Consider the following 12,608-nt stretch of genomic DNA (forward strand, 5'->3'; position numbering starts at 1 on the left):
CCAACTTCACCTTCTTGGCCTCTGAATAATTATGAAAATAAAAAATTATCTCCATTCTCTCCTGCCATTCCAAACATGCTTCCAGATCACTTTTTCCCATGAAAGGTGGAATGTTTACCTTGATATTCCCTAGATCATCATCTTCATTCCTTGTTGGTCTCCCATGGATTAGCCTTTCTTGAGGTTCAAAAATTTAATCAAACCCCTCATCCAAGTCATCTCCAAAGTTACTTCCCCCGAATTCCTCTCTTGGTCGCCCTTGGCCTCCTCAACCTCGACCTCGGCCTCCATGAGCATCTAACCTTATATTCGGCCCTCCTTATGATGTTTCTATCCTATCCATCCTTTGATCTATGTTATCAAATTGGGCATTCATCCTCTGCAATTGCTCCAATATAGCCCTCATGTCCATTTGCTCACCATTCTCATACCTCGGGAACCACCATGGAATCCTACGGACTCTTCTTCATTAATTCTTAAAGGTGGATCTCCTCTTCTCAACCTTGAATCTGCCATGTTAGTACAAATAATGCATAATAAAATAAACTCTTACGAAAAATCACTCCCTCATGTGTTTCACTCAATCAAGGTCTCGACACTCGTTTTTTTCACACTAGTTTCGACTTTTACCATTTTTTAAGCTCACACACTCTTGCCTTTTTTCACTCAATGAATTATCTCAAATTTCTAATTAAAACAGCCACAAAACAACAATTAGATCACAAGTATGTTTTAATTAAACTTATCAATCAAACAGTAGCGAAAAGTAAGTAATACCGAAGGAATTTAACAAGACCTAGTTTTTGGTTTTCTAGGCAAACAAAGCAAAATAATAAGAAAAATTTCAGAATTAGCAAGAACGGGACCAGATGGTAAGAGATTAAGGATTCAAGAATAAAATTCAGGAAAAAGAATTTCAAACACGAATAAGAATCAAATTGAACAAAAATATAGAATAGTGTTGGTTGTTGTTCTTGTAATTCAAGTTTTGTATCAAATCCTTTAACTAATTTTAATCCAAATAATTTAAACATCCAAAATTCAAATATCCAGCAACAAAAATAACTCCCCAGCAACTCCAAATAATGAATAAATATGCAACAATTCAGCAGCTCCAATAATTTCCAGCAAACAAATCGAATTCCAACAAACCGAATTTTCTTTTTTCTTTTTTTTCTTATTCAGCTTTTCTTCTTCTTGTTTTTCTCTTTTTTCACTCACAGAACATAAAACAACTACAGTATCAAGAATCAACACCAAAATTTGCAATTCCAACACCAAATAATTACCAAACCTGTGACCTCCCAAACAAAATACAAATTGTGCAAATTTTTTTTTTCTGAATATATGAATGCAAATATTTAAGACTAAAACAATAAATAAAAATCAACAAAAAACAAAATTAACAAGAAAAAAGATGAAAAACAACCAACAAACTAGGAAGCAAAAATACGGTAAAACTAGGAAATCCTAATTTAACTAGGAATGAAATGTATATATATATATATATATATTTTTTAAATATGCAGAACGTGTATGATGATAGAAGTAACCTTAGCCTAATGCTACAATTTTAGACTAACACAAAAACAAATAAAGCAAATATAGATAGATCAAACCTGAACAAACTTTGGCTTTGATACCAAATGATACGAACCTAGGAGGATATGCTCCTAAACCCGTATTATATTAGCCCGGATCTAATTATGTTCAAGTTCTAATGGTTACCTTAACCCCTAACCAAACTGTGATTAGAAATCTTGGTATATAACAAAGACGCCACAATAGGTGATGGAAGGCCTATTGATAAGTCAAACTAAAACACTAATTCACTAATAGTGTTTTCGGTGTTCAAAAGAACAAAGAGAATTCAATCTCACAAATAAATTTCTGTATATTATTAATGGTGTTTTCTTCCTAAAAAAAAAAGCCCTTTTATAGGCTAAAATAAAACAAAACAAAACCTTAACTATCTAGGTAAAACCGGCCACCAAAGATTAGGAAACCTAGTTTAGCCGAAATTCTCCTCCTTTCCTAATCTAATTTGGATTAATTAATTCCTTTATTTTGAATTAGGAATTAATTAATTTAAAATGAAAATAATAAAATAATAAATTTCCTAAGTTTATTTATCCAGAAAATAAAGAAATAGAAACCAAATAAAAGATTAATTTCCTAAAACAAAAAGTCAAAATTAAATTAGGAAACTAGTTGACTAGTTTGACTACTTAGGTGTCTTTTATCAATCTGCAGCTTGTTTGGGCTCCAAATCAGCTTCCATATGCAATTTAGGATGTCAAATATAATTAATAATGATTCCCACATGTTTCCCCTTGATTGGAATAAGTCAAACAAGAAGAAAAGTCAGAGCGAGTGGCTAAACAGCACATTTTCGGCTAAATTAAGAGGCTGTCCGTACAAGTTTTTTTTAGATTCATTCGATTCTGCCTTGGCTGGATTCCATGTCCTCTTAATGATATTCATTGAGTTCATGAAGTGTTAGAACCATTCCTCACTGCCCGAAGTCCAAATTTGTACTAAAACAGCTACCCTGGTCCGTATCGGCCTCCACCACTCGAATGCTTAGAACAGACTTTGTATCTTTGGGTATGGACAAGCTCTTTTGAGCATTAACTACTCCCTATATAAATGCTCCCATGTTGTCCTTAAACCTCTTGGCTTGAGCTCTAGTGATCGGCCCAGTCTTCATCCGTATCAGGTCAGCACCCCAACGGGTTGTCAGTTGTGCGGGCTCGAGCGGATTCTCATCATAATCAACTTATTAGTCTTATGGTATATCTCAGTATAGAGGATGATACCAAAGATTTGTATTTTTTTATAAACTCTCCTGGTGGGTGGCTAATACCCGAAGTAGCTATTTATGATACTATGCAATTTGTGCGACCAGATATACAGATAGTATGCATGGGATTAGCCGCTTCAATGGCATCTTTTATTCTGGTTAGAGGAGAAATTACCAAACATCTAGCATTCCCTCATGCTTGGCACCAATGAGTTTTTTATAGGATTTGAGAGAAAGAACGAAGACTATGCCCTCGTGCTATTGGAAATATGAATATTAAGTAATAATAGCATGGCACTTCGAATTCGATATAAAAAGGAAATTTTTTCAAAATGCTTACATTATGTATCAAAAGAGTAGTATGACATAAAGAAAGGGTATTTCCAAATTTATCTGATCTATCGGGAGACCTATTTCAGCGTCATAAGCTTTTTTGTTTTCACACTGAAGATAACAATATTTATGTTATCAAAGAATACGAAAATAAATAAAAGATAATAATAAAAAGACATAAATAAGTAAAAAAAATCTTATTTATTTGTATTGAAAAAAAAAAGGAAACTTTGGGATTGCTAAATAATAGATAAAATAATAAAGCAACGAAGCCATCATAGTTTTTTTAACTACTTCAAAAGGAAGGGTGGTTAGTGGATCATTTACCTATGTGAATCTGACAGACTCTATATATGTATATTTTCTATTTCCTCGATGTAAGGTAAAAAAAGGTAAAAAGGAATTCCATTGTAGAGCAGTATGCAATGCGTAAAAGATACCTGTACGGTTGTTCAATTCTATCCCTTTTTTTTGTACTATTTATTTTCTTACTCCTTATCTCTTCGACTTTCATCATGCAAGAAAGAGGAACTATCTATTATGTTATATTATCAGGGTAATGATGCATCAACCTACTAGTGCTTTTTATAAGGCACAGACGGGGGAATTTATCCTAGAAGTGGAAAAACTACTGAAGCTGTGCGAAACCATCACAAGGGTTTATGTACAAAGAATAGGCAAACCTTTACGGGTTATTTCCGAAGACATGGAAAGAGATTTTTTATGTCAGCAACAGATGCCTAAGCTCATGGAATAGTTGATCGTTAGTGGTTAAACAATAAGATAAAAACTAAAACTAACAGAACAGAGGTTTCATGCAAATCTGCAATTTGTGATTTTATCGTCTTGCCCGGTTTAATATTCTATTAATTAATAATTAATCTATTAATATATATAAATTAATCCATTAATATATAAATGATTCATAATCATCTGGTTAGGATCAATCTAAACTAGCTCATTATGTCTATGATTCAACATGCCAACTATGAAACAACTTATTAGAAACACAAGACAGTTAATTAAAAATGACACGAAATCTCTTGCTCTTCGAGGATGTCCTCAGCGATGAGGAACATGTACTAGGGTGTATGTGCGACTAGTTTAAATAATGTACTAGGCCAAAGAAAGAAAACTATTGATCCAGCATTAGCGATCATGACCAATGAATAGGATAGAATGAAAGAAGCCCATTTACTATCTAAAACTAAAAAAGGTAAATCTAAAAATAAAAAAGATCTATCATATATTTCTATTGTGTTATCAAATTTATGGTTTTCATTGGTACTAAACCCAATCATTTCAATTTTTAATTTATGATGAGAAAGAATTCCCCATTGGTAGAAAATGGTATCCATTATGCAGGGAAATCTGACTTAAAAGGCAGAAAGGTTATGCCCTTATTCTTGACTCTTGCAAGAACGGACTAACAAGGTCAGCTACTCAACTAATCTTCATAATTAAATACCATTATTGTATCGGTGGGTTTCATTGTGAAAGACCTATTACTAGATAATTATGGATAGAGCCAAAGAGTGTGAACTATACAAGTTAACAATAACATTCATTAAATGAAAGAAAGGGCTCCGGTGTATAGAGAGGACCTCATCGTTTACGAAGAAACCATGGAAACGATGGAACCCACTATACCCATTTATATTTACTACCTTTTGATTTAATATTTTTTTTTTTATACTAGGCATCAAAAATATTTATTATTTTAAGGTGAAAGCCTATAAAAAAAATCATGGTCGGGAAGGTTATATTAGCAAAAGCCATTGGAATTTTGTTTTATACATTGGAAGAATCCATTTTGTTATAAATAGACTAGGAAAGGGGAAGAAAATAACTAAAAGAAAAGAAATCAATTAGTTATTCATCAAAGTTACATTTATTCAATGACCAAAATTAAACGGGGATATATAGCTCGAAGACGTAAAACAAAAATTCGTTTATTTGCCTCAAGCTTTCGAAGGGCTCATTCAAGACTTACTCGAACTATTACTCAATGGAAAATAAAAGCTTTGGTTTCAGCTCATCAGCATAGAGATAGGTAAAAGAGAGATTTTCAGTGTTTGTGGATCACTCAGATAAATGCAAAAGTTGAGACAATAATGTATACTATAGTTATTGTAGACTAATAAACAATCTGTACAAGGGGTAGTTGCTTCTTAATCGTAAAATACTTGCACAAAGAGCCATATTAAATACGAATTGTTTTTATATGATTTTTAATGATCATAAACTAAGGAGATTGGAAGGAATCCATTGGAATGTTTTAAATGGAGTTCCCTGGAGGATGAACTCTGAGAAGGTAGACTAGAAATTAGTATGATAAAATATCGTCCTATGACAAAGTTGTCAAAATGAACAAACACATTCAATAGAAAAAGATTTATTCTTCGTTCCCAATTAATTTTTTTGTACGACATGATAATCAAACCTGGATTCTCAAAGTTTTCAAACAAAACGTAAATTCACGCTTGAGTTCGGATTGGAATTTTATTTTGATTCAATTGAAGAGTTATTTATTTTTAGTTCTCAGACCAACGGTCCGAGTGGTCGACCTGCTTCTTTCAAATTGTTTCTCATTATTAAGAAAAGGCAATGAAGATAAAATATGAGCTTGTTTTATAGCGACGATAATTAATCGTTGTTGTTTTAAAGTCAAAATCAACTAATTAAACCAATGTTTCGATAATCAATTAAAATCCCTCGATTGGATCGAGGGCAAATGCCTACAAAAAGATTGCTTGGATTTAAGAAAGAATAGCTTGGATTTATCCATGGTTTGTTTATTCCTTATCCTGAAAATCCTACTCCTATTTCGATCGGATAAAAACAAAAATGATAAAAAATGATTTACAATTAATTAATAGGATTTGTTTATATTAATATATGTTATAGAAATGGTTATGTTATATATAACATGTCGTTTTTCACCTTCCTTGGATTGGAAGGCGGACACAGAGGCGATCGGTTCAATCTATTTCTTTATTTCACTGTGAATCATATGTTTGTAACAAAAGGTACAGAATTTTCTCAATTCCAATCGATCGGATCTACTATGTAGATGCTTTTGAGTAATATATCTGGAAATGCCCATTGATTTTTCATTAACACAGTTTCAAACACAAGCAGTACATTCCAAAATAACCGTTAGTTGTACATCTTTACCCTTGGCCATGAACCTCCTTTGGGTTTTTGACTAACTCCATTTTTCTATTTTCCAATCTGAAGGGAAGAAGAAATGAACGAAAAATAAAATAAAATAGAAGTTGCTAACTCGAAATAAAATTATGAAAGATTTCCTTTCAATTTCAATCAATTAATAATCACTATAATAATAATAATAAGAAATATAATGATTTATAACTATATTTAATTTACACTTTATAATAAATACAAATTGCTGTACAGTATTTTATTTAAGTATCTTGTGTAATATTGTTGCTACAGCCATCACATTTCCACTTATATAAAGAAAAAAAAAAAAAAAGAGAAGGAGAGGGATTAGTCACATATATTTGATTGTATTTCTAATCTTCTTCAAACCCCCCCCCCCCCCAATCTCACTAACTAGAATGAAAAAAAAAAAAGGAAATATCAACGCATCCGAAAATAAACGATTGATCTCTATCGATAAACCCGCTAAAGACATGAACCATAAAGTACTCACTATCGGTACCATGGAGAGGTATGTTTTTAGATCTCGCATTGAAAATGTACCTCCTTTATTTGTTATTGTTATTTTATTCTAAAATGTATTACATAATGGTAATACATATATGACCCGATGTGTATATGTAGTTAACGACTTACCACTTTTATTTGTACGTAGAATCCCCAATTTAAATTGAAATGTACAACGATTCAGTACAGTAGTCAGTATAGTAGATAGTCGATATTCCTTTTCTTTAAACAAAAAATAAGTCCCTTTTTACTTCTACCTGAGAATTCCCGAAAAATATTCATTTTTATTTTTTTTTACTTTATGACAGGTTTATCTTTATTTAATACGTATATAATATAAGTCTTTTATTGTTATATGTTATATGGTATATGAGACAAAAAAGAAGAAATAGCAAGATAGTTTGTGTATATTAATGGAAGAAATAAAGATGTGGAAAACAAGACAGAGATGCTTTACAATGACACTGTAGGCCAATTGAAAGGGATGTAGCGTAGCTTGGTAGCACGTTTGTTTTGGGTACAAAATGTCACAGGTTCAAATCCTATCATCCCTACTTATTACTTATGGGCAATAATGAGGTATCAATTGAAATTGATTAAAATTGGACACACAAAATCAATATTTAATTTTATTATATTTTTTATGATAGTATATACATGCAAGACAAATTGGGTCACAAAATTATTTTTGTGATAATAAAGCACCCTTAATTCAGTTCGATAGAATGTGGGTCTCCAAAACCCGATGTCGTAGGTTCAAATCCTACAAAGCGTGATTCCATTCTTGTTATTTGTTCGGTTGAAAATTACACTGAAATACTTGAACAGCAATCTTAATTTGACCTCCTGTAGATTAAAGAAAAAGAAAGTAGGAGGTCAATCAAAAAAAGAGATGTTAATTGATCAAAGGTCCAATTGATCACCACATCTGTATTGTAAAGATGTAGTTATGAATAATCTAGGCAAAGTAACAGGAATTAGACCTAAGACAATTCCAAATCGAAAAACTTCAATCATTTTAATTTTTTTAAACGGAGAAAATATATATATTCTATCCGTAAATATTAATTTGTATTACCCATGAATCTCAATGACCAAGAATTGGAAACTGATTGGGTAAGGAACTATAAAATATATGAACTACCACATAAGGGTTTTTTTTTTTTTTTTATTTTTAGGAATGGTTCATGCAATTAATTTCAAATAAATCGTATATTGTTTAGACCGATAAATAGAGCTGAGGTTATAGTCAAAGCTGCTAGTAGAAAACCGAAATAACTAGTTATAGTAAGCATGAAGAGGATAAATTTAAATACAATATGTTTTTTTTTTATACATATGTTTATAAAGCACTTCCCTAAGTTTCCATTTTTGAAAGATACGAGGATAAGCCAAAATACCAATTGAAAAGATAAGTTCAATTGAATGTTTTTGATTCAGCAATTATTATAATTATAGACAATAGTGACAAAAATAAAGTCACATAGGTAAGAAATTAATTCATCATCTGAGACATCTACCCCTCCTGAAAGTTGGAATCAACAGATTCCTTGAGCAACTCTTTAGTCAAGTAAACTAGTAACTAATAGAATAGTAACTAGAATACTAATAACCAATATATATCTATAGTATATTGATATAGAATATTAATTATTATTATAAATATTATTAATATTAAAGTAATAAACTTTGTTTTAGAACTTCATTCAAAAAATGAAACTTTCTTTGAATGACTATGGAAAAAAAAAAGAAGAGAAAATAATTTCTAGTTTGATATTTTTTTTATTGTATCGATGAATACATTTTTTTTATTTTAGAACGATAAGTGGCCTTATCTTATAATGAAAATGCCTTTTTTTTATATTTACTTTAAATTGAAATTGAAATTATTAGATTTAGTAGTAGGTTCATTCACATAATCTCTCGAATGAAAAGAAAAAAAGTCTCGTATGATCAGTTACTCAAAATGGGGTTTTACATTTTGTCTTTTTTTATTACACAGCCCCATCCTTGTAATTAGATCAAGAACGACCCCTTCTTTTGGGTCTAATACAACACCAATGCGTATATCACGAGTATTTGTTTTTCTTTTTTCTTTGTTCTTTCATTGAATACTATCTACTATTGTTACTTATTACTGGATGACTAATTCCAACAAAAGACATTTTCTCCAACCAAAAAAGTATTTTTTAAAAATGGAACATCTAATTGAATCTTGAGAATATGATAATCTCCTTCATAAATTATTGGAAACCAAGAAACTGTCAGATTCACATTTTACCTGATCCTCAGTTTTAAGCCCAAAGCCAATAATAGAGAAAATCCTTATATTACAAGTTCTACTACGAGTACTACAGGAATTTAAGGTATTTTTTATTGAATAGTACATAATTCTACTAAGCAACAAGAAAAGAAGAAAGAAATTATCTAACACTTCATTTCGATACGGATTGTGAAATTTCATTGCTGTGTCAGAAGAATGATAGCTATACTGATTCAATATACTCTAAAGACACCCTTGATACAATATTGACGATCTCACAAAGAAAATATTCGATTTTAGTAAATGGAAATTTACTGATTTCAACTTTTAAGGAATCAATCCCTCTTTGTCTGTACAAGAATATGCGGAGCTTAACATGTCTGGAAGCATAGGAGAACAATTTTTTGCTGATATTATTGCCAGTATTCGATACTGGGTCATTCATAGCATTACTATACCTTCCCCAGTCATTGCGGATTGGCTATTCGTCAGCACCGGTTTAGCTTACGATGTATTCGGAAGCCCTCATCCAAACGAGTATTTTACAAAGAGCTGACAAGGAATTCCATTAATAACTGACCGTTTTGATCCTTTGGAATAACTTGATGAATTTAGTAAATCTTTGACTATAGATAGAACCTATCCAATTTTTACAGTGCGATGGTTAGCTGTTCACAGACTAGCTGTGCCTACCGTTTCTTTATTGGGGTCAATATCAGCAATGTAGTTCATCCAACGATAAATGTAATCCAAATTATAGTGCTACGACACAATCAAACCCGAACAAACAAAGTGTAGAATTGAATCGTACCAATCTTTACTGGGGGTTATTACTCATTTTTGTACTTGCTGTTTTATTTTCCAATTATTTCTTCAATTAAAAGAAGAAAAGAGAATAGTAAAAATATAGTAGGAATTCTCTTATCTCATTCGGAAGGATATAATCTTATAATTATCTATGGCTGTTTATGTCTCTAGCATGACCCCCTGATGAAATGCAGAGGAAAGTAGGAAAAATGGCCGATATTACCGGAAGGATTCCTCTCTGGCGAATAGGTACTGTAACTGGTATTCTTGTGATCGGTTTAATCGGTATTTTCTTTTATAGTTCACATTCTGGATTAGGTTCATCTCTTTAGTAATTGGATGAACCGAGTTGTAGACATGACATGAAAGTGCAAGAACTCAATGGTACCCCCTTGAATCAGATAAAGAAAGAAGGGGTAGGCCCGTTGAGTTCTGAATAATCATAATAGTTTATTTGTCTAAATGGTAAAAAAAATGGATCACTTTTTCCTATGTTTCAAAAAACTCCGTTTCATTTTTTTATGACGTTTTTGGAAAAATCACTTCATTACTTGATTAAGAACATCTGCTCCTCGATAGTATCTGGTGATATTTTCAAAAATCATGAAGGAATCACTCTATTTCCTCGTTTTGGACGACACAACCACAATTATATCTATTTTTTTTTAATAAGTTTTCCAAGTTCATTGAAGAAGTTCTATTTACTCACTAAAGTTTCCTATATTTTTTGTTTGTCCACTATCACAACTTATGTTTCTCTCATTTCTTTTGTACTTTAGTTTCTATTCTACGCTTATTTATCTCTCACTTTTTAGTATCCAATCGAATAAAATACTATTGTTTCATTCTATGACATTGAAATCTGACAATATTGACATAATCATACCGCTTCAATTTGGATTGAAAAAACAAAGAAATAAAGAAGAGGGGAGTAAACTCAAATAGTCTTCTTCACAGTATACACACTACGAGTGCGGTCCAAGTAATTCAATTCCTGAACACGGGTAGAAAAAATATAAAAAAAATAACAAACTTTTCAAAACTTTTTTGATCATCCATAATTACATAACGTAATTAGCGAAAAAAGTTGGATTCTTTTTAGAGCTTGGTGTGGATAAATCTTTGGATCAAGAAATTCATTTTGGATAATTGAACCTTCTCAAACTGTTTCCTTTTAAGAACCAAAAATATTTGTGCCAAAATAACAGATGCCAAGAAGAGCAAAAGTCCTTGGACACGTAATGGATCTTGAAGTACCATTTCCCCATCCCCCTGACCAAATCCACCCACATTAGGATTGCTCGTTACTGGTTGATCAAGTTTAATGGATTCTCCCTCTGAAACAAGAAGTTCTGGTCCTGGAAGGATAATATCAACCACTTGACATCCATCCGATGCATCCATTATGGTGATTTCGTATTTCCTTTCTTCTTTTCATATGATTTTGCTTACTATACCCGACACTATAGCATTATAAACATTATTGTTACTCTTGCTTCCGTTGAGATAAATCTAACTCCGTCCCCTGTTGCTGCCTACGTATATGGGATATTTTAAGAAGTGCAAATCTTTCTTAGTAGCAGGGTCTAGAGAAAGAATAGGAAAGATGATTTCACTATATTTTTTACCAGGAACAAGACCTATCATAAGAATATTTTTTTTTAGGGGGATGATAGCTCTGAAAAGATAGATTGCCTAGCTTTTCTTTAATCTCGAGCAAAATATGATCGGGAGGGGCTAATTCAAACCCCTCAGGTAAAATAAGAACAGCCCCTATGTTCAAAGCTCCTTTTTTACCATTAGCAAGAACTTGTTTCAGTTGCAAATCATAAGGAATTCGAACAACTACTTCCAATATAGTATCACGAAGTACCACTTATGGAACCTTGATATCCACAGGCTTATTGGCTAAATGGCAACTGGCACATACAATAATGCCGGTGGCTTCTCATGGATTTTCATAAACCTGCTGTGCAAAAATGGGATATACATTTGAAATGGGTTCCCAAGTTATTATATATATCATGAGTAAGACGGAAATATATCAAGTAATCTCCTCCTTTATAAAAAAAAAGGTATTTCTAGTTTGCATGGTCCAATCATTGATCCTGAAAATTTCTACAACAAAATTAGATAAGTCACTAGTATAGTTCCCTATCTATGATTCTTCTATTTACTGAAATAATTTTACTGGAACATTAAAGGAAGCCCCCATATGGGTAGAAAGAATCAGTACAATTTTGAATGGGTTGCTCATGTACAAAGTAACAAGCATTATAATTGAATTGATCTATCATTTTTCAGTCATTCATTGAATGATAAATGACTAGAAGTGATGGAGATACATGATTTAAATAACGAAAGATCCAATATTTAAAAATGGTATCTAAAATTACTGGAAAAGTAGAAACAAGACCTGATATAATTTGATCATTATGAGCAAATCCAAAATCTTTGTAGATAGAGCCAATCATTAGTTCCCAACCATGTGGCGAATGGAATCCTATACATAAATCGGTTAATAAAAGAATAGAAAACCCATTTATTATGTTGCTTGAGTTATATAGGAATTCTTGAACCTAAGAGTTAAGAATAACAAGTTCACCATTACCTAGAATAGAATAACCACTTAGAATAATGAAAGAGATTATATTTGTCGAGAAATGAAAAAACGTATCCATACAATTCTCATTGTGCATTTTGATCAAT

The 12,608-nt window shown here is 31.7% G+C and overlaps 1 pseudogene; it reads right to left on the reverse strand.

The window, feature by feature from the left end:
- Window positions 1-10,997: 10,997 nt before the first annotated feature.
- Window positions 10,998-11,991, reverse strand: LOC132805399 (cytochrome f-like; annotated as a pseudogene).
- Between the last annotated feature and the right edge of the window lie 617 nt (window positions 11,992-12,608).

This window comes from Ziziphus jujuba, chromosome 9 (genome assembly GCF_031755915.1).
Source record: "Ziziphus jujuba cultivar Dongzao chromosome 9, ASM3175591v1".
Classification (NCBI taxonomy): Eukaryota; Viridiplantae; Streptophyta; class Magnoliopsida; order Rosales; family Rhamnaceae; genus Ziziphus; species Ziziphus jujuba.